This window comes from Chelonoidis abingdonii, chromosome 1 (genome assembly GCF_003597395.2).
Source record: "Chelonoidis abingdonii isolate Lonesome George chromosome 1, CheloAbing_2.0, whole genome shotgun sequence".
Taxonomy (NCBI): Eukaryota; Metazoa; Chordata; order Testudines; family Testudinidae; genus Chelonoidis; species Chelonoidis abingdonii.
Window position 1 is genome coordinate 68,422,018 of NC_133769.1, and position 21,552 is coordinate 68,443,569.

The following is a 21,552-nucleotide window of genomic DNA, read 5'->3' on the forward strand; positions in this document are numbered from 1 at the left end:
TGTGTGTGTGTGTGTGTGTTCTTATACTAAGTGTGTGTGTGTGTGTGTTGGAGGGGGAGCTAATCTAAAGGCTCCCTCTCTATCTGGTAAATGCATCCTGAAGGACTTTTTGGAAAGGGCATTTCAAACAGGGATGTGACACATTCCTCTGTTGTAGGAGAGCTGCATGTTACTGATACATTTTAATTATCAGTCATCCTTGCTTTGCCCCAAAATGGCCAGGGTGTTTCAAAGAGACATTCTTTACTTTGTTTAATACATTGAAATGGTTGTATAATTGGGAGATTAAAAAACATTAATTTCTAAGGTAACAAAAAAACACAGGAAGTGGAATAATTAATGCTAGTCAACTAGCAGTCAACTAGAATGATGACAAACTTTTCGGACTTTTCTGTCAGTCACAATGCATGCCAAGTATCAAACAGCGTTTCATCAAGTATGGCATTCAGATTCCATCCAAGAGGAAGCAATGGAAGGCTTTTTCCATGGTTAGTATTTGTCTTTTCATATGCTAGGCCATTCTGGGTACTTGGATTGAAGGCGCATAAGAGACAATGCCAACTTGTATAAGCACGTAGTGGATGGAAGTGGATAGTTGGACAGATACAGTGTTCCTGGTTTTATTGCTTGTTTAGTCTACAACACAAATGTTGGTTTGTTTGTTTTTTTAATGAATTATGAAAAGCTTCATGTAAAAAGAAAAACAATATAAGGCCTGATTCTTCTCATAATGAAGTCAATGGGAATTTTAATGTTTTTTCACTAGAAGCAGGAGTGTACAGAGAATAATCACATGCAATGTGTATATAGAAAAGCTACAAGCAAGTCATTAGAGGTAGGCCCACACACACGATAACAGCCCTTTGAAATAAATATTGCTGGTGTTCAATTGCTGTGGCGGTGAGGACAACACAAGTACCTGGGTGGATGGGTAGACAAAACACCATTCAGAATTCTGGTTAAGTTGGAGCCAAAGTCTACTCTCCTTATTCGCCCTTCAAGACACAAATTATTCCACCTTCTGTGTTTCAGTGTGTTTTGAGTAGAGGAACAATGGAGGAGCTTCTGTGAGTCAGAGGAGCAGGATTTGGCCAGAGTTATTAACCAGAATAATTACAGTGTTCAAATTATACAGACAGCAGTCTTTGTTTCAAAGGACTCAGTTCATCTGTTTGGTTCCATAATTAACAATTTGACATTGATTTGATTACTGACTCCTTTTTAATATTGAATTCTGGCTCCCTCCTACCCCACTTGTTGGTCTTTTTATCTCTGCCATGGGAACTTCACAGACCATTGAAACCAAAAGCTGTGTTTCCATTTATTTCAGTAGGCTTTGGATCAGGTCATATGGGACTGCCACTTCTTTTCTTCTTGAGGGATTTCATTTCTTCAGTATGTATTCTACGTGGACACTGAGGTGGGGGACTTCTTGACATTCATGAGGTTTGGCTTGGCTAGGTGGTATGGCCCGACCATTCCTTCTTTATTAGATGATCACTGGCTCCTAACTTAGAAAATCCTCCTCTTGTATGCCGTATTATCAATCTACTCACAATGTTTTTCTTACAATGTAGTAACCAAATGAAAGGAATTCTTTGATGGTGGTCTCATTCCATGTCCGGTTGTTTAGCTTGTTATTTTAAAATTAAATTCCAAAGTTTGTAAGTACTGTGACAAAGTTCCTTCTCTACCTTGGTGGGTCCTGCACTTATTGGTGGATTTGTTCACCTCAGTGATCTTCCCCTCTTGTGGAACCCACAGTCTGGGTCAGCTCCGCCTGTGTCTGATCAGGAGTTGGGAGGTTTGGGGGGAACCCGGGCCCGGCCTCTTCACTACCAAGGGTTTATTCCAGCCGCAGGGGACCCTGTGGAATCCGCAGCCCTTTTGTCCCCCCCCCTTTTAAAAAGTTGCCCTGTAAAACCTTGCATGACAACAAAAGCCTACACTCCCCTGGGTCTACTTGTCCCCATGGCCCCCCTCCTCCCAAAAAAACCAACCTTCTTTTTATCTGCACCCAAAAAGGAAACCCCTTCCCCTGGTGTCTGTAACGCTTGTTCCTCTCTCATGTCCCCACAGTACTACACTCACTCACTCCTCAGCTTCTTGCTCCCACTCCTCACCGCCGCTCCTTCTCCTCAACTCCTCCCTAGCCTGACTGGAGTGAGCCAGGTGCCCTGATTAGCCTGCCTTGATTGGCTGCAGGTGTTCTAATTAAAGTAGCTATCTCTACTGCCTTCTAGAAAGATCTTAATTGGCTCCAGGTGCCTTGATTAACCTGGAGCAACTGCCATTTGGTTACCAGGGTACTAGGGATTTGTTTAACCTGGGGCTAACATACCTGTTTCTCAGTACTTTACTGTAGCCATCTGGCCTTGCCCCATCACAGTACTTTGAAACTGCAAAAAGCAGTATAAATGCTAAGTAAAATAAATATAATACACCATTTTAAACTATTAATAAAATGGCTGAACACTCTTCCAAAAACTTTAAATAATCCTCCTTTCTGAAAGAAACCTCATTATGAAGAGCCTGTGCTGCCCAGGAAACCAGCACACCTCATTTTACATAAAGCGGTGTAATTTGAAAGATGTACAAAATGCTACTTGAGGGAAGGTTTCCCACTGATTGCATCTGGGCCTGATCCAACCCTATCTGAAGTCAATGGAAAGGTTCTCATTGACTTTGATAGGCTTTGGCTCAAGCATTTAGTTCCTTTCTGCAGACATACCTCGATGACCATTCTCCACTGTCCTCTACTGAAAGAGTGGCAGTGTGCCTGTTTATAGATGTAGGAATACAGTATCTGAGTGGTAAAATCCCACATTTTCCAGGGGAAAGGCCTAGCCATTGCTGTATTTCCTTACAACTACTTCATCTTGTAGGTAGTGGGTTTGGGGAGGGGAGGGATGTTTTTTGTTTTCTTTATATTTATTAAATACATACTATATATTCCTGCTTGTTGACTGCTGTCTACTCGTGTACTCAGACATACAGTGAGACCCACTGTGTTCTGGCCACCCTTTTCTCATGTTTAAACTGAGGGTGGCTGGTCTGTCTCCTGTTCGAACTTCCACATGCTGTAGGGTTTGGTGCATCTCACAATGCATACCACACTCTTTGGTAAAACTCAAACTGGAACTATCCAGCATGGTGCACAGAGGGATCTGAGGGCAGCTACTCTCAATGTAAAAGCTAAGGAGTCCTTAAAAGCTGGAGATTTGTGGACAGTGGAAGGATGTAAGAGACATGAGGGGCAGATCAGGAGATCTCCAGAGGGGAAGAGGGTTGTCTGTGCATTCTGGGAGGGGAGTGGAGCCATTCAATCTTACAGATGCTTCAAAACTGTTGCTTTATGTGGGTATTGGATTAATTCTGACCACAAATCCTTAATTCTATGCATATTAGGAAACAAAAGTTTGGGGTACAAAGTGGTGATGGGGCGGGGGGAGTTTTCCCCTAGAATGAGTGATCAATATGAAATTCAGAGAGGGTGCTAAGGAATCATTAGTCACATCTTTACAAATGGATAAGTTCAGCTAGATTTTTTCCCCCTTAAAAATATTATTCTCCCAGGACATATTTTCCCAAAAATGTCCAGCTCCTCTATTATTAGCAGTTCCTCTTTAGTTTAGTTAGCTTTCTGTTCTATTACATATTTTTTGAAATGCACAGTATTCTTTCATTAAGAATGGTACATTAGCAATTATCCAAACTGTTTGTAACAACTTCCCCTATGACATCCAGGAGGGGTAAGTTAAAAGGAATAGAAGCCAGCTACATTGTGCTGACATGTTTCATTGAAACCAGTAATTAGTCTGTGTGTGTGTGCGTGCGCACTGACAAACACAAAATCAAATGGACTACAGCAAATGCATTAATTCTCTTTGCCGTACACATCCAAATTCCTCGCTGTGGTAACTCCTTTTGACTTTGGCAGAGTCACATCAGCAATGAGTTTGGACCATTTTGTTTATTGTAATCATTATGTAGTTGCACGTGTGTGTAAGTATTAAATACTCGGCCAAATTGTGACATAGTGTGGCCAGCTGCAATTCCATTGAACTCAGTGGAGCTGCACCTGCTTACACAAGGTCTGAATCTGGCCTAGACGGCAGTGGATCATGCTAGGTGTCATTGTTTCATGTGTGGTATTTTTGACCCAGAGTACCCTGATTGTCCATGTACCTAAAAATAATGACACCACAATATATTGGAAAGACAAGGGGGGTGAGGTGGTCTTTAATTGGACCAGCTTCTGTTCTTCAAAGAGACAAGTTTGTCTCTTTTGCCAACAGAAGTTGGTCCCGTAAAAGATATTACCTCACCCATCTTGCCCCTCTCATATCCTGGGACCAATATGGCAACAGTAGCACTGCAAACAACTGAAATATATTATAGTTTTGAGTAACAAAAAAAAGTTAAAGAAACTTGTAGTGTGTCTGTCATCTTAATGGATCCTTGGGTGCTGTTTTCATTAGCACACTGAGAAAAGTAGTCATGAAATTTGACTGTCCATGAATGCAGTTAGAAGATGCATTTGAGTTCACATGCATGAATGGATTTACCTAGCCCTTATCCAAAGTCAGAGTAGAAGTGAAAGCATTGTATTTATTGCTTCAGTTACAGATTCAGCCTCTAAAAGTCGATAGATTACTGTAAGTGCCTTTTGTTCCTATCTTATTCTTGTAGTATAAATCAAATCACCCTTTTTGTGAGCTATAATCTTTACTGATCAGGCTCCCACTTAACCTGCTAATTGCTAAAAAAAAAAAAAAAACACAAAACCCTGTAATTACTCTCTAACCTCTCCTTTCCTTCTCTTTTAGCACAGTCTTTGATATGAGCGTACTAATCCAGACCCCTACCTGCATTAAAGCCCATTCGAATTGCTTCTGGTGTAACAGTACCTCTTTGTAACTCACAAAAGTAGCGCCGAAGGGTATTGTGCTAATTGAATGAGGTTTTTTGTCCCGAGAAATGGATTTCTTAGATGGAAGGCAATACCTGCCTGCAGGTGTAATAGAAACTATTGCTTAAATGATTAATACTCATATTACAATATATTGGAAAATTCACTAGTTATACCACAAAGTGCAAGCCGGGATAATTTGGAGTTCAGTCATGGCTTTGCATAGTCAGAGAGCAGAAGGCAGACAGCAACTCAGTCACAGTCTGTTTTCTGGGTTCCCCCTTGCTTTGAGGTCTGTAGTGCAGCACAGTGTACTTCCTCTGGCATGCTGGTGTAGCAGCATTAGCTGGCAAACTGGAATGAGAACGAAGGAGAAGAGGAACCAAAGCCTAGTCTACTCCCCACCCTGTCCATTTGTTCAACTCTGCAGTGATTCCTCTCCTCCCTGTGCTTTAAACTCCCTTACTCCCTGCATGTCTGCGCAAGCCAGACCACAATTTGTTCCCAAATAATGGACTTAATATTTACCTCTTCGTATCTATTGCTTCCTAGTGTTTCCCTTGGGTGTGGGTATGAACAGGGGATTTTGTTTTTTGCCAATTTTTCATTCTATTATTTTTTGGAAGGGGATGATGGTTCCAGGCTGAAGGGTCCAATTGATTTCAGTTATCCGAAGGCATGTACAGTTCCCAGATGCCTTCAATGGGTGATTTATAAAGCAATAAATGAAATATTTAATCAGGAGGGAACTGTCCTGAGTGCCCATACCACATGCTTGCTTGCTTTCTCTCTCTGGCTGTCTCCTCTTCCTGGGTATAATTATAGCACTTCTTCCTATGTTCCCTTAGCAACAAATGAAAAGGTGCCTGGCAGCATTTCTGTCTTGGTCATGGGTATGTTGTGCTGCCCCAAGAGCCCTGAATTCCATTCAGAGCTTTATCTACTTACATATTAGGACTAGACCAAAGAACAAAGGGGAACTTGACATTCTACAGAGGAAGATTTAACACTGTAAGCAAGACAAAATCCCAGTGTTCCTGGTGATGTTGCTCTGAAATACCAGACAAAGCTGATGAGGCTATTGCTTGATTTTCAAACAGTCACAGTACTACAGAAGATTACTCCTATCATTGAAACTCTCTGTCAAAATGTAGACGAAAAACACCAAAACCCTGGTTCCTAGATCTTGCAGGCTTTAAAATTTTACTGCTGTCCTCCTCAAACACTTTGTTTTTAATACTAGTTAGGTCCCCTGCCGGTTTCTCTGACCTCTGACACTCCAGCAAATCACAGGAAGGGAGGGCAGACAGTGTTTTGCTGTCTGCTCTACCTAAGGGATTCTGGCCTGAGAGCTCCATACCAGCTGCTCCAGTAGAGGGAGGGGTTTTGGCTGAATAGCATGTACTCTAGCCAGCCCTACCCAAACTATAGGTGCTGGAACTAGAGGTGCTGGGGGTCCTGCAGCACCCTATGGCTTGAAGTGATTTCCATCATACATAGGGTTTACAGTTTAGTTCAATGGCTCTCAGCATCCCCACTATACAAATTGTTCCAGCACAGCTGACCCAAACTCAAGAGATGCGGGGAACCCTGATATTCTATACCCCAAAGCACCTCACCTCTGGCAGGTTTCCTGGTGGAGGGGAGCCTGGACTTGGGGTGAATTTAGCCCCTGAAAGAATATAGTTTTCTGTGAATTAGAACAAAGTGTATGTTTCACTGCAATTTTTATGTGATCAAAGGTATTCTTCTTAAACTCTAGCAGTTATCTACAGATTATAAATCTTGATAAGACCTAACCCCATTTCCAGAAAACATATTCACAAAGGTCACACCACATGATGCCATGACAGAACAGCATACTGATCACCATTGTTATTTACTTGTATTGCTATGGTACCTGTATCCAGGAAAATCCCTTCATTACAAATGAACAAGGAAAATGAATTCTCTGGATCCACTAACCAATGGGGATGGATAAAGGAGTTGGCAAAATTGACAAAATTCCGGCCATATCCTCTCTATGTTGGCTGCTTTCAGGACCTTCCCTGGGGGCCTTATGCAATTCTTAATCACCCCTGGGTCCTCAGTTCATTTGTTCACTGAGCCTTTATCTTTACAGCCAGGCCTATCAGCAGATCAAAGAGATGGAGGGCAGGAGGAGAGTTGTTAGTGGGGGGAGGGGGAAGGAAAACAATAACTATGAATTATGTAGTTTATAGGCAGTATAGCTGTGTTAGAAAGAGGGTAAAGGTTAAGGAAGCATCTAGACAAATATGCAGAACAGCCTACTTGCCCTAGGATAAAAGCTTCCAGAACCAATATCATGCTTTTCTCAATGACATTTTTAATTCTAATACCAAATGATGCCAGTTTCTGGCATAAAAAAACCAGCACAAACTATAATTGACAGTTCTGCTCAGTCCAGGAGAGGGAGGATCAGAGCCAGCTACAACTCTGTGAATTTGTGAGCTGGTCTGTGCCAGGCCCAGCAGGGCATTCCTGTAACTGGCTCTACTGGCACATATTTCTTAAGGGAGCATGACAGCTGAGGACTCATAGAGTAGGCAAAGCTTTGCCCTGCAATCTCCCTGTCCCCAGCCGTCTTCATGCCAACCTTGGATGCCTCCCTCCCACGCTGGAATGGTGGGGGAAATTCTCATCTGACTAATCAAAAGCTAAAATCTGACTCCTCTTCACTACAGCCAAATTGGATAGAATCTCTTTTATTCCTGGCCAATAGTTCCAAGACTGGGGCTCTTGTATTTACTATGTCCCTGGTCACAGAGCACACAGAAGCAATATGAAAATAAAGACCCAAGTAGCTCAGAAAATTGGAATTCCATGGCTAAAAGAACACATTGCCATTCTCAGTTTCTTAAGTTTAGAGAAACACAGCCACTCATGTTGAAAGGAGCCCTGTCAAATCAGATCAAACCAAATCAAACCTACTCTGTTCTTAAACAGTGTCTGGTACCATTATTAATCGTTCTTTTTTGTTCTGAACCAACTGTTTGTGCCACTCAAGACTTCATTTTTATGTTTCCCTAATATCTGAAGGCTTCAGCTTTTTAGAGCTCCAATCATCCAAGCCACTCTCTGGTTTTCTACTGTATACGTGTGGAAGCCTTCGGTCTAGGCTTTGCATGCATCTGGCCTAGTCATTAGAAATGCACGAGTTTGGGTCATGAAGAACTGAAACAAAGGCATTGGACTTTAAATAAATAAATAAATAAATAAAAAGTCAATTTGAAAAAATCAGGATAGTGCCCATAGTAGGTAAAACACACTGGAGATCCTTTATTTATTTCCCCCTGGTCCCCTCTGGGGGATTGCTTGAAGACAGATTTCACATGGTTGTGAAGTTTTTGGAAACATCTTGTGTGGAGAACTGAGCTGTGGACTACAGTGTTTGAATCAGATTTGGGTCAAAAGAGCTGGCCAAAATAAATTCTAACAGCCTGTTGACTATGAATAGGAGTAGCCAGCTGTTGGGAGTACTGAAATCATCTAAAAAATGTATGTTTCCTGACAGCAGCTTGGCTCTGTCCCCAACCCCCGCCCCCAACAGAGAGTGACAGCTGTAGACAAATCTTTGGAGAGGCTCAGTGCTCCTTTCCCCATTTCCAAAAACAGAACTGGCCTTGGCTAACACCCTCTGAGGGCTGCATTGATTTACATGCCAAGTGCTGCATCCAGAATACTTATTTGGTCCCAGATGACACTTAATCAGCTACAAGATTAGATCTGATAAACTGCAAAATTAGGCAGCTTTTTGTACTTCAATCTTTGTTATAAATAGATTTAATACTTTCTTTGAAATCCACATTTTATTTGTCCTACGAACCTCTCAATGCTGGATCTTTCTCTAATGCTCTGGGAGGGTGGCATTCTTCAACATGAAGAGGCTTTGATGGATTTAGAATTCCTTAATTTAGTCCTTTCCTGAAAATTTTATAGCATCATAGTACAGGGGGTGTTTGGAAGCTCAGCTCCCCTCCCACCCTGAACACACCCTGCCAAAAAATATGCTTGTCAGGACATTCCCCGCATAACAAAATAAATAAATGTTTGTGTTCTAGCCTGTCAGTATGTTACAATGTCCACAGGCCCTGTAATGTTGATATCCCTTATCTCTGGGGTCCTCATCTACAATTAATAGATTAGAAATCAGAGCTCTTCCATGCTGCCCTCACCCCTTCTCATTCCTTGACCAGGTTATGTTACTTCAGTACAGTACCAAGAAAGGAGTGGTTCAGGACTACATTTCTATTTTTAAAGCTATAAATATCTACTGAATACTATAAAAGAACCAAGTGCAACCTTAGATGTGCCTCAGTAAAAGTCTGCTTGAAATTATAATAATCCTGTAATATATATTAAAGGTCATGACCCTGCATGGCAGGTATTCATGGGAAAAGGCCAACTCCCTGGTATGATTAGGCTTTGAAATGTATTAGAAATGACTGACTATAGTTATAGGGATAATGCTGGACCTCCACTTTCTACCTTTGCACATTTTTTTTTTAACCAGAGGGTTTATTTAATTAATACTAAGAAAAGATGGATTCAGTTTGTTGTTGGGTTTGTCTCAGCTGAGCATCTTTATTTCTCTGTGCTCACTGCAGCTGCTTTAACTAACACTTTTATATAGTTTATGAGCTAAGTTGGAAAAGGCAGGGTCTTTTTTCCTTGCACTTACCCCACAACTGAGAGTATTAGTGTTATCATTTCCCATTCTATTTTATCAGAAAGGGTATTTCTAAAAAAAAAGTTGTAAACATTAAACTAGGTGGCAAATATTAAAATTAGATGCCCATTATCTGTTGAGGCACTAGAGATCTGTAAAGGAATAGTTGGAACATTTTTCCAACATTAGCACAACTGCCTATTTTTCCTAACCTTGTTCTCAGAAACACTTGAATCATTTTGCACTGAAACTTTTTTTTTCTTTAAATGTAGCCTGACCCAGAGAATCTTCATGGAAAATTTCAGCTTGATTGGTTAGAGTTCAGCGAAGTTTTATAAGCAACTGAGAATAGGGGCTTATACTGCAAAGTGTCAGACAACCTAACTATGGGTGTTGTTACCAGATTTCTTTACATTAATAACTTTTCTAAGTTAGGAATTTGTTCATATGGTGGAAAAGTTGGAATTTCAAAATATGAATGACTGAGGGTTGGTAGAGTTAGTGCGGTTAGTGGAGGGAGGATATCTGGCCTGCTTGAGATTTGGTGCATTGCGAGTTCTGGCCCTCCACTCTCTGAAGTGAGGATAACATAGGTGATAAAGAGAATCCTGCTGTTGGCAAGCATATATAATCTGAGGAGTAGGGCATTGGCTATAGTGTATTTTATATATATATGTATTAAATACACTGTATATGTTGTGCATACCTCTTAAAATTATCCATGCTCACTAGCAGTGGGATATTCTTTTTAATATCACTGGGAGATTTAGGAGCAAAGTCATGAATTATGGGTTCACCTTCTCAGAAGTTTGTGTAGTGTTTTTGGATGTGTACTCATATTAAAGGAGCGCAATGCCAGATTGTCAGAGTTCAAACACACAAAATGAATTGCATTTATATACAACATTTATAATAAGCATGTCATAGCCACTGGAGCATACGATCAATATAAGCCAGCATTTCTGGATTGCACTTTCATGTCTCAAACTATAGTTAACCTATCCCTCTGTAAAATGACTATAATGTTTACCTGTCTCTCTGAGATTGTGTGAGACTTAATAATACTATTTCATAAGCAGTGCCTCATCCAAAACAGTGCCAAAATCTCCACAGCAGTTATGGAATCTCTGTATGCAGGATGAGGCTGGGATGTGTTGTGACTAGTGGATTTCTTTCTACCAAACAGGTGGCTTTTGAATCCTGTCTGTACATGATGAAAGTCACATGGTATCTGAGTTTCCCCTCATTACTTCTGACCAATTTCACATTCTGTATCTGGTATTAGATAAGCCTCTCTGTTGTGGCTTCATCCAGTTTAGAATCCTCAAGGTGATTCATGTTTAATTTTTTTCTTGTTCTGCTTTGTTTCATTTTAATTATCTAATATTTAGCATGCTGGCAATTTCCATATTTCAAAATGGAATATCAAATTGGTGTTCTGTGTTATCGTGACCTATTTTGGGATGTACAGTACTTGCTAATAAAATAATCTAATTCATTCAACACTGTAGAAATATTCAGTTTGTGAATGGGGAAGGGTGTGCTTGTGCTGACTTGAACAAGTGTTTTTCTTGGCTTGGCAACGTATTACAATATTTTCCTTTTCCATTTTTGGCATTAACTTTGTACAAAGATGGTTCTAATTTTTGCTGCGTACACTTTGCAGTCTACTCACTAACCCTTCAAAATACCAAAATGCCCTTCTACTCAGCAAGGCAGACAAAACACATTTTAGTTCTAGGCCAAGACACATTTGGAAACTTTAGCAACCTTTTGTCCCCTGCTCTGTTTTCCTCACCCTTCTCTTCTCTTTCTGTTCAGCTAGTCTCATTAAACCCACAAAAATAAAAAATAAAATGGAGAATTAACGTTTGCCACTATTATGTTGATGTCTCTGCTTCTATATTATACCCCTTTCCTCTACCCTGTGTCTGTCTTGCCTATAAGCTTTTTGGGGTAGGGATTGTCTGCTACTGTGTTTGAACAGTGGCTAACACAATGGGGCCCCAGTCTTGTTTGGTCTGTGCTATCTTTTCATACAAGGCTTACTGAGTGTTATACTTTATTCTCCCAAGCTACTCTACAGGTATCTGTGTTATCCACTGTATAAATATAACCTGACAGAAGTTTTGATTTGAAATAATGTTTGTATTTAATTATTTCTAGGCACTGTCGTATAAATTTTTAAAGAATACATAATGGCTGATCTCTGTTAAGGACATTTAGGGTTTGTTTCTACTGGCTTGCAAGTGTGCTCCCATAAAGCATCAATCCACATACATTTGGTCCTTTTTTCTTTCTTTTTTTTTTGGTGGGGGTGGGGGTTCTAAGGCCCAGCAGGTAGGGGATCTCTGTAAACAAAATCCTCAGGACAGAGCTGCAGTCACCCAAATTTAAATCTAAATGAATGTATCTGGGATACTAAGTGTAATGGGGTATTCAGGATGTTTGAGGATCATGAGGGGAATCCTCTTGAGTCAGTTTCACCCTGTTTCAGGCATGCCTATGAGAGGGCAGGAAGAAGCTGTCAGTGAGGAAGGAGGAAGTACTATGGGGTTTATTTAAGAGTCTCTTCTGTTGATCCAGGCTTTAAGCTCTCAGGCTGAAGTTGGGTGGAGGGTCTGGAACTCCCTTCACTTCTCAGTGGTGGAGGACAAGGCTAACTCTTGGATTTCCCTAGTAGTCTATTTTTCCAGCATCCATGGGAGCAGGGCAAACTGGGAACTTTAGTCCATTGTGCCAGCCATTTAGATCTGGTTGGAAAATTGTAATTACTTTCCATTAAAAATGTGGTAGAAAAACAATTTTCCTTTTGTTCAGAAATGGTCATGTAATCGTTCAAGTTTTTGTCCATTAATCTTTTTTATTTGACTCAAAATGAATATGAAAACCATATTTCTAGTTCTAGCTTCTGACAAGCACTGTTGGGGAATGTAGCCTTTTATTTTATTTAAAGTGAATTTAGTGATGTATTACCCCACCATGGGTTTGGCTCCAGTTGCTACAGTTTCAAGCTCCACAATATGAAATTGCCTCTGGTGCTTTTCTCAAATGTGGAGACTCTAGGAATACATAAAGTCCAAAGATGATGACTACAGACACAATCACAAGTAGAGTCTTATCTGTTCTACAAGTTTTATTAAAACAATAAGTTACAATTACCCATGCATATAGCAATCGTATAAAAACATATGCAATAATTATAGCCGTAGTCATATTCACATCCTCAATGATATTCTACGGTCTGATGGACCACTCAATAGACAATCATCGCTAGAGGGATGGTACCTGCTGGGGTTTCCTGTGGGGGCATCCCTTGGATCTTCCCACTTTTACCCAACTATGGAACCCTCTTTTATATTGTAATTCTGACCAAACGTAACACCTCATGAATATGCATAAAGGTGTCAACCCTCTTTTCCTTATCTGTACTTCCACACCCCATGAATATTGGGGTGCCCCATTTTCATAGGTTATTTGTAATTCCTTTTATTCTCATTAGCATTTATGCATGACATGTATCCTGTGGTCAAGACAGACATTCAAAGATGTTACTATCACGTGTCTCATGGTCTTGGACAATACATTGCGGTCTATTGCAATCACCTATTGGCACATCTTTACAGCAACCTTGTGACCTTATGCACATAGGGTTACTTCTAGGCTACTCACTTACATTAAGCATTCTTAAGCCTATGGCCTAGTATGGCTAAGGCCTGGTCTACACTATGCTGTTAAACCAATTTTAACAGCGTTAAATCGATTTAACGCTGTACCCGTCCACACTACAATGCTCTTTATGTCGATTTAAAGGGCTCTTTAAATCGATTTCTTTACTCCTCCCCGACGAGAGGAGTAGCGCTAAAATCGATATTAACATATCGGTTTAGGGTTAGTGTGGCCGCAAATCGACGTTATTGGCCTCCGGGCGGTATCCCACAGTGCACCACTGTGACCCCTCTGGACAGCAATCTGAACTCAGAGGCACTGGCCAGGTAGACAGGAAGAGCCCTGCGAACTTTTGAATTGCATTTCATGTTTGGCCAGCCGTGGAGCTCTATTATAAGCCTTTCTCCCAAATCTGGACCTTAGTGTCCAAAACTTTGGGTGCTTAGCATGAACCTCCCCAAGCTTAATTACCAGCTTGGATCTTATCTCGCTGCACCAGACAGGAATTACAGCGCCTGCCTCACTCTGGTCAACCAACTTTCCCTGGAGGGACCCCAAGACCCAGAAGCTCTGAGTCTTACCGGCAAGGAAATACTCCACTTCCTTCCCCCTCCCTCTCCCACCCAGACTTTCCTTTCTGGGCTAACCTGAGAGTATTGATGCAATCTCTTTACATCACAATACCAAGAAGCATATCTCCTCTATTCCACAAAGAGACAAACCCCAAATACAAGGAAACAGAAATGATTTTATCTCTCTTTCCCCCTCCACCAATTCCCTGGTGCTGCAGAGCTTATCCTCCGTAGATCTAACACAAAGAGAATTCCCTCCCTTGTTCCTTAGCCTACCCAGAGAGAAAAACTCAAACAAAGTCTTAAAAAGAAAACTTTATAAAAAAAAGAAAGAAAAAAGACATAAGAATGTAATTTCTGCATCAAGTGACAAATACAGGGCTATTGCTTATAAGAAAATATGAATAAACAGTCTGATTCAAAAAGATATCCAATTGAAACATTCCAGCAAGCTGCACACATGTAAATACAACCAAAACAACATAAAAGCCTATGTTGATGTTTTCTACCTGCTACTTACAATTTGGAAACAGAAGATTAGAAGATAGAAAGAACCTTCTCATAGCTGAGAGACAGACAAAAGACACCGAACCAAGACAAAAGAAGACCCACAAATTCCCTCCCTTAATCTTTTTAAAAAATCCGGTTTCCTGATTGGTCCTCTTGTCAGGTGTTTGGTTCTTTGTTAACCCTTACAGGTAAAAAGAAACATTAACCTTAGCTATCTGTTTATGACAAGCTCTCATCAGCACAGGTGACCACGCAGAGCTCATCAGCACAGGTAGCAATGCAGTCTCCTGAGAATCGAAAAGAGCACCAGCATGGACCACAGGAGAGGTACTGGATCTGATCGCTATATGGGGAGAGGATTCAGTGCTAACAGAACTCCATTCCAAAAGACGAAATGAAAAAATATTTGAAAAAATTTCCAAGGCTATGATGGGAAAAGGCCACACCAGGGACTCAGTGCAGTGCGAGTGAAAGTTAAGGAACTCAGACAAGCATACCAGAAACAAAAGCAGCAAACAGAAGATCCGGGTCAGGGCCGAAAACATGCCGCTTCTACGCTGAGGTGCATGCAATTTTAGGGGGCTGCGCCACCACTACCCCCCCTTGTCCGTGGATTCCGAGGTGGGGATTATAATCTCAACCATGGCTGAGGATTCAGCGAGGGGAAGATGAGGAGGAGGAGGAGGAGGAGGAGGAAGAGGAGGACGACCTTGCAGCGAGCACACAGCTCCGTTAGCCCCAACAGCCAGGAGCTTTTTGTGACCCAGACGGAATTACCCACCTCCCAGCCCTCCCAAGCCACTAGCCCAGACAGTGAAGCTATGGAAGCGACCTCTGGTGAGTGTACCTTTGTAAATATAAAACATGGTTTAAAAGCAAGCGTTTTTTAATGATTGATTTGCCATGAGGGCTTGGGATGCCTTCGCAGCCAGTAAAGTTACTGGAAAAGTTTTTAACATGTCTGGGGATGGAGCGGAAATCCTCCAGGACATCTCCATGAAGCGCTCCTGAAGGTATTCCAAAAGCCTTTGCAGAAGGTTTCTGGGCAAGGCAGCCTTGTTCCGTCCACCATGTATAGGACACTTTACCACACGCCATGCATGTAGCAAGTAATCGGGCATCATTGCATGACAAAGCATAGCTGCTGTATGGTCCCGGTGATTGCTGCATTCAAGAAACATCCGTTTCTTTATCTTGCTCTGTTATCCTCAGCAGAGTGATATCGTTCATGGTAACCGGGTTGAAATTCAGGAATTTAATTAAGGGGACAGAGATGGCCATTTTTCCTACTGGGCTGTTGCTTAAACAAATCCTTCCTTGCACGTAGCAAAGCGGGGGAGGGAAGGAAGGATAGCGCTGAGCTTTTTTGCGTTTGGCCAGCAGGAATCTTCCCAGCTACCAGCCACGTGGTGGGGGAGGGGGGGGGAGGGAGTGATTAGCAGTGATCTTCCATGATACCAGCCATGTGGTGGGGGAGGGTAAAGCAATCCTAGAGAATTGGATTGGGAAGGGGGTGGGGGTTGGCATCTGCTGCTGCTTGTTAACAGGAAAAAAGTATCAGAGGGCACTGTGTATATGAAGGCTGGAGAAGCTGAAAGACAATGCCTTACCATGGCCGCATGCAAGCTGAATCCTGATGCCCGGACCTGCGTCTGTGAGATCTGTAACACCAGAGCCGCAGGCACTCAATATTAAAAGATGCAAAATGCGACCTTGTAGTGAAATCACATGTGTTATGTAAGGTGAATAGTGTTGTTCACTGTGAAAGCGTATAACCATTGTTCTGTAAAATGTATCTTTTTAAATACTTCTCTCCCTTTTTCCCGCCCTCATGCAGCTGCACATTTTTCAAGCCTCCCTACTCCATCCCGAAGGCTAGCTCAGATAAGGCGGAGGAAAGAGGACGCGAGATGAAATGTTCTCTGAAATCATGGAAGTAACCCGCAATGAAAGAGCTCATCTGAATGAGTGGAAGGACGTGGTAGCAAAGTACAGGAAAGATGCCAGTGAACGTGAGGACAGGAGGGACAACGTGAGGATAGGAGAGCCGCTCGAGAGGAGAGGTGTAGGCAGGAAGATCAGCGGTGGCGGGATGCAACGCTGGAGCTGCTGCGTGATCAAACTGATATCCTCCGACGTCTGGTGGAGCTTCAGGAAGAGCAGTGGGGTCACAGAGTGCCGCTGCAGCCCTGTTTAACCACCCTCAGTACTCACCATGTTCCATATCTTCCTCACCCAGACGTGTAAGAATGCGTGGGGGAAGGCTTTCTGCACCCGCCCACACTCCACCCCCGTGGACAGTCCAACCAAAAGGCTTCATTACATTGAAATGTGCTTAATGGCCTTTTCCTCCCTCCTATCCTCCTCCCAAACCACACAACTGGGATACCTTGTTAATTCTCTGCCTCTTTTTATAATTACTTTTTAATAAAGAATACATGATTTTTAAACGATAGTGACTTTATTTCCTTAAGCAAGCTGTAATCGAAGGGGAGGGTGGGTTGCTTACAGGGAATGACTTTTAATAAAGAATCATGATTTTTAAATAATAGTGACTTTATTTCCTTAAGCAAGCTGTAATCGGGGGGAGGGTGGGTTGTTTACAGGGAAGAGTCAATAAGGGGGGATGAAGGGAAACAAACACAGCAGTCACACCGTACCCTGGCCCGTGATGAAACTCGTTTTCAAGGCTTCTCTGATGCGCACCGCTTCCTGATGTGTGCTCTTCTAATCCCCTGGTATCTGGCTGCGCGTAATCAGCGGCCAGGTGATTTGCCTCAGCCTCCACCCCGCCATAAAGGTCTCCCCCTTACTTCACAGAGATTGTGGAGCACACAGCAAGCAGCAATAACAAAGGGGACAGTTGGTTTGGCTGAGGTCTGAGCAAGTGAGTAATGTGCGCAGCGAGCCTTTAAACGGCAAATGCACATTCTACCACCATCCTGCACTTGCTCAGCCTGTAGTTGAACAGCTCCTGACCGCTGTCTGCAGGCTTGCCTGTGTATGGCTTCATGAGCCATGGCATCAAGGGGTAGGCTGGGTCACCCAGGATAACGACAGGCATTTCAACATCCCCAACTGTTATTTTTTGGTCTGGGAGTAATTCCTTGCTGCAGCCGATTTAAACAGAGTAGTGCTTCTGAAGACGCGAGCATCATGAACCCTTCCTGGCCATCCCACGTGGATGTTGGTGAACGTCCCTTGTGATCCACCAGTGCTTGCAGCACCATTGAAAAGTACCCCTTGCGGTTTATGTACTGGTGCCCTGGTGCTCCGGGGCCAAGATAGGGATATGGTTCCATCTCTGTCGCCCCCCACAGTTAGGGAATCCCATGCAGCGAAGCCATCCACTATGACCTGCACGTTTTCCCAGAGTCACAACCTTTTGTAACAGCAGCAGCTTAATGATGCTTTGGCTACTTGCATCACAGCAGCCCCCACAGTAGATTTTCCACTCCAATTGATTCCTGACTGACCGGTAGCTGTCTGGCGTTGCAAGCTTCCAGAGGGCTATTGCACTCGCTTCTCTCACTGTGAGGGCTGCTCTCATCTTGGTATTATGGCGTTTCAGGGCAGGGGAAAGCAGTCACAAAGTTCAAAGAAAAGTGCTCTTACGCATGCGAAAGTTTTGCAGCCGCACTGCGAATCATCCACACCTGCAAAACTATGCGGTCCCACCAGTCTGTGCTTGTTTCCCGGGCCCAAATCGGCGTTCAATGGGTAGAACCTGCCCCATTACCAGCAGGAGCTCCAAAGCGCAGGGGCCCGCAGTTAGGGAGAATTCAGTGTCCATGTCCTCATCACTCTCGTCGCCGCGCTGCCGTAGCTGCCCCTCCTCGCCTGCCTTTGCAATTATGGTTCACCGTAGACAGCACGAGAAGGCGCGAGGTGTTTACAACGTCCATGATTGCGTTACTGATCTGAGCAGGGTCCATGCTTGCTGTGCTATGGCGTTTGCTCAGTTCACCCAGGAAAAAAGGCGCGAAATGGTGTCTGCTGCTTTCATGAAGGGAGGGGTGAGGCTGTACCAGAACCACCCCGCGACAATGATTTTGCCCCATCAGGCACTGGGCTCTCAACCCAGAATTCCAAGGGCAGGGGAGACTGCGGGAACTATTGGATAGCTACGGAAAATAGCTACCCACAGTGCAACGCTCCAGAAATCGAGCTAGCTTTGGACCATGGACGCACACCGCCGAATTAATGTGCCTAGTGTGGCCGCGTGCAATCGACTTTATAATATCTGTTTTAAAAAACCGGTTTATGTTAAATCGAAATTATCCTGTAGTGTAGACATACCCTAAGTTAAATCTTACAGGTCTCAGCCTGCAGGCCTTGTGTTTCAGCCATGCTTTACTTATATACCTACTACATACTCATTACTCCTAAATACTTATCATTGTTATACTTCTGTATCCTACATCTTAAATCTCTTTAGCATACATTGATTATATATGAAATAGCATATACATTGACCATAACATTACATAATACAATGAGAAATGGATGATAAAATGAACTAATTGGATTCAGGAAATAGATGATGTAAATGAACTCAGGGAGATTTGGAAAAAGTGGTCTATCTGGGTGGGGCATCCCAAAAGGCGTACAACAGTAAATGTGTTTTTCTTTGTGGTTAATTTGTAATCCTTTTCTGTGCAATTGTTTTCGTCCATGCACCTCCAATGATCCATATCTGGAAAGTTCCATGAGTTTTTCTCTCTGTTGGAGGAAATAAAAATCAAAATACCCAGCCAAGAGAAACTGTTCACATAACACATTCCGAGGACTTGCTTTTATGTTGTTAGTTAGCCTGCAACATTAAGAATCCAGATATTTTCCCCTATATTCAGTTTTCTGAACTGAAGCTAGCTAGAGGTTTTTAATGGAGAATTAGTCTTGCTACACACACTCATATTTTCTAATGCAAAAGCTTTCTTGTCCTACAAAGTCAACATTTACCAACTGTCACCACAAAGTGGTATCTGGCTAGCCTAAATATTGTATTTTCACAGATAGTGCTGTGTGGTAACTCATGTTGAATGTTAACCTTATAATGGGAACCACTTGCCTGTTGTTTGACTTTATCTTGGTTGATTTAATCAATTCATACAAAGGTATAGGGAAAGAAATATAAGGATGCACAGTCTTCTCAAAGACTAACCCCAGTTTTTTTTCTAGGACACCTGTAGGGCAGCTATTTAACAAGGAATTTAGGGAGAGAGAATGGTGATTTATTGTTGATTAAATACAAAAAATGGGGTACATCTTTCCATTAAACTTGTCAATGTATCTTGGCATGAGAATGAGGATCCTCCATATATATGAGACTGTATATGCAAAAGAATGAAGACATTCAATAGCAATCCCTATGGAGTGTATCAAGATAGCGATCTAAATCATTCTTTGTATTAACTTAGAATCAGCATGGATGCAATGGAGACTTTCTTTGGAGCTCAGCATACTGTGAATGATAGCCTGTCTGTGATCCATGGCAATTGAGTAATGGAGATGTCATGGTATAATTCCCCACTGTGAACCTTAGCGTCCAAAAGATGGGGTACCGGCATGAATTCCTCTAAGCTTGATTACCAGCTTAGAACCTGTAGCGCTGCCACCAACCAGGAATTCCAGTGCCTGGTACACTCTGGTCCCCCCAAAACCTTGCCATGACAATAGGAGAGTTTGATGAATCCAGACTCCACCTATTACTCCACTCAGTCATTAATCCCTAGAACAAGCACTGAAGTCATTAAATGGTGATATAGAATACAGCGGTCCTAGCAATGTGTGGAAGTCATCTGCTCACAGGATAAATATGTGTATTTTATTATGTATTTTGAAAATGTGCTGAATTCAAGTAGACAAAACAACGATTTGGCTACTGTTCTAAGATTAAGTTTTTTACAATTTTATATCTATGTATTAATGGTGTGAGAAGTAAGGTTTAATCGAAATTGTAAACCAGGTCTTCATGTGTTGATGTTGTTACAATGAAATATTCACCTTCCTGTTATGTAACACTCAAAAAATCACAGAAGTGTTTAATAAATAAGAAAATTTGTTATGAAACAAAGGCAAAAAACTATATATACATAGTTTTATGCCTATTCAGTGTCTATCCGCGCTTCTTGGCTGTCTCTTGTAATTCAATTAAATGGAGCATCTCTTTTCACAGTCCAGCAAAATTAGTCCTGCCAAAGCATTGAATGGCTCCAATTGGCCCCTGATAGCGTTTCTCCATTGTTGCAGATGTCCTGGTAAAATCAACTCGGCTGCTTCGTCGCTCGATGCTCTGAAGTCGGTGGAAAAAAAGATATAAGATGAAAGTGGCAAAATAATGTATCGTTAGGACATGTCGCAACCAAGCTTTTGTAGCCTAGGAGTGTTTCCACCAACTAAAACCTGTAGTGTCTGCCGGTGTTCGAGAAAATTATTATTGCCAACTAACTGGAAAGGCTTCCATGCTGTCCTCCCTCCAACGCAGTGCATGGTCAATATGCAACAAATCGAGAAGTTCCACGCAATCTGAGGAACCAGCAAAAGACACCTTCCCTTTACTTTAGCTTCACTAACTGGAAATTCCCAACGGAGGTACTTGAAAGCCGCTTGTGTTTGTCAAAAGGCCTTTGACAAAGTTCTCCATCAAACCCAGCGATGTGTATAGGTGGTAAAAAGTCTCCTTTGATTCAGACAAGTGGTGGATGCTGAAACACTTTCCTCCGCAGCTCCATGACCTGTCCGAATGGCGCAATTCTTTCTTGAAGGAGTGGAATCTCTTTGCACGACGATCCCATTCGCAGAGAAAACAGCAAAGTACTTTGTGTATCCAGTCTGCAGGACCAAGCACAAGAGCAACCAACCCTTTCAGATTGCCCACAGAGCCCCACTGATGTTGGTCATAGTTAATGCACACTAAAAGTGTGTTCATGTTGTCAATATGGTTTCCTTCCTATGGTAACTGCAGAACCAACTGGAAATGGAAGGCAAACATTGACATAGCCACAAAAACAGCTTAAGACTCGTAATTCGATGAATCAATGACAGCGCTCCACTCGATCTGGATCGTGAACGATGTTGAGCGGCTGCCATCACACCATCAAATGTTGTTTGTTGCAGTACAAGATCACCTTCCATGAAAGAAAGAAAGGACAATATCCATTTCAAACCGGCCCCACTGGAACCATGGAAAGCCTAAC

General features: G+C 42.3%; 2 long non-coding RNA genes across 2 annotated transcripts in view; one reads left to right on the forward strand and one right to left on the reverse strand.

The window, feature by feature from the left end:
* The window catches only part of LOC142046884 (uncharacterized), a 361,020-nt gene extending 344,395 nt beyond the window's left edge, over positions 1-16,625 (reverse strand). The window contains exon 1 of the long non-coding RNA XR_012655947.1: positions 16,564-16,625. This is a non-coding gene — a long non-coding RNA (uncharacterized LOC142046884). The remainder of the gene's footprint in view (positions 1-16,563) is intronic.
* Positions 1-16,639, forward strand: part of LOC142046883 (uncharacterized) — a 362,358-nt gene extending 345,719 nt beyond the window's left edge. Inside the window, exon 3 of the long non-coding RNA XR_012655946.1 lies at positions 16,417-16,639. This is a non-coding gene — a long non-coding RNA (uncharacterized LOC142046883). The remainder of the gene's footprint in view (positions 1-16,416) is intronic.
* Positions 16,640-21,552: the final 4,913 nt, after the last annotated feature.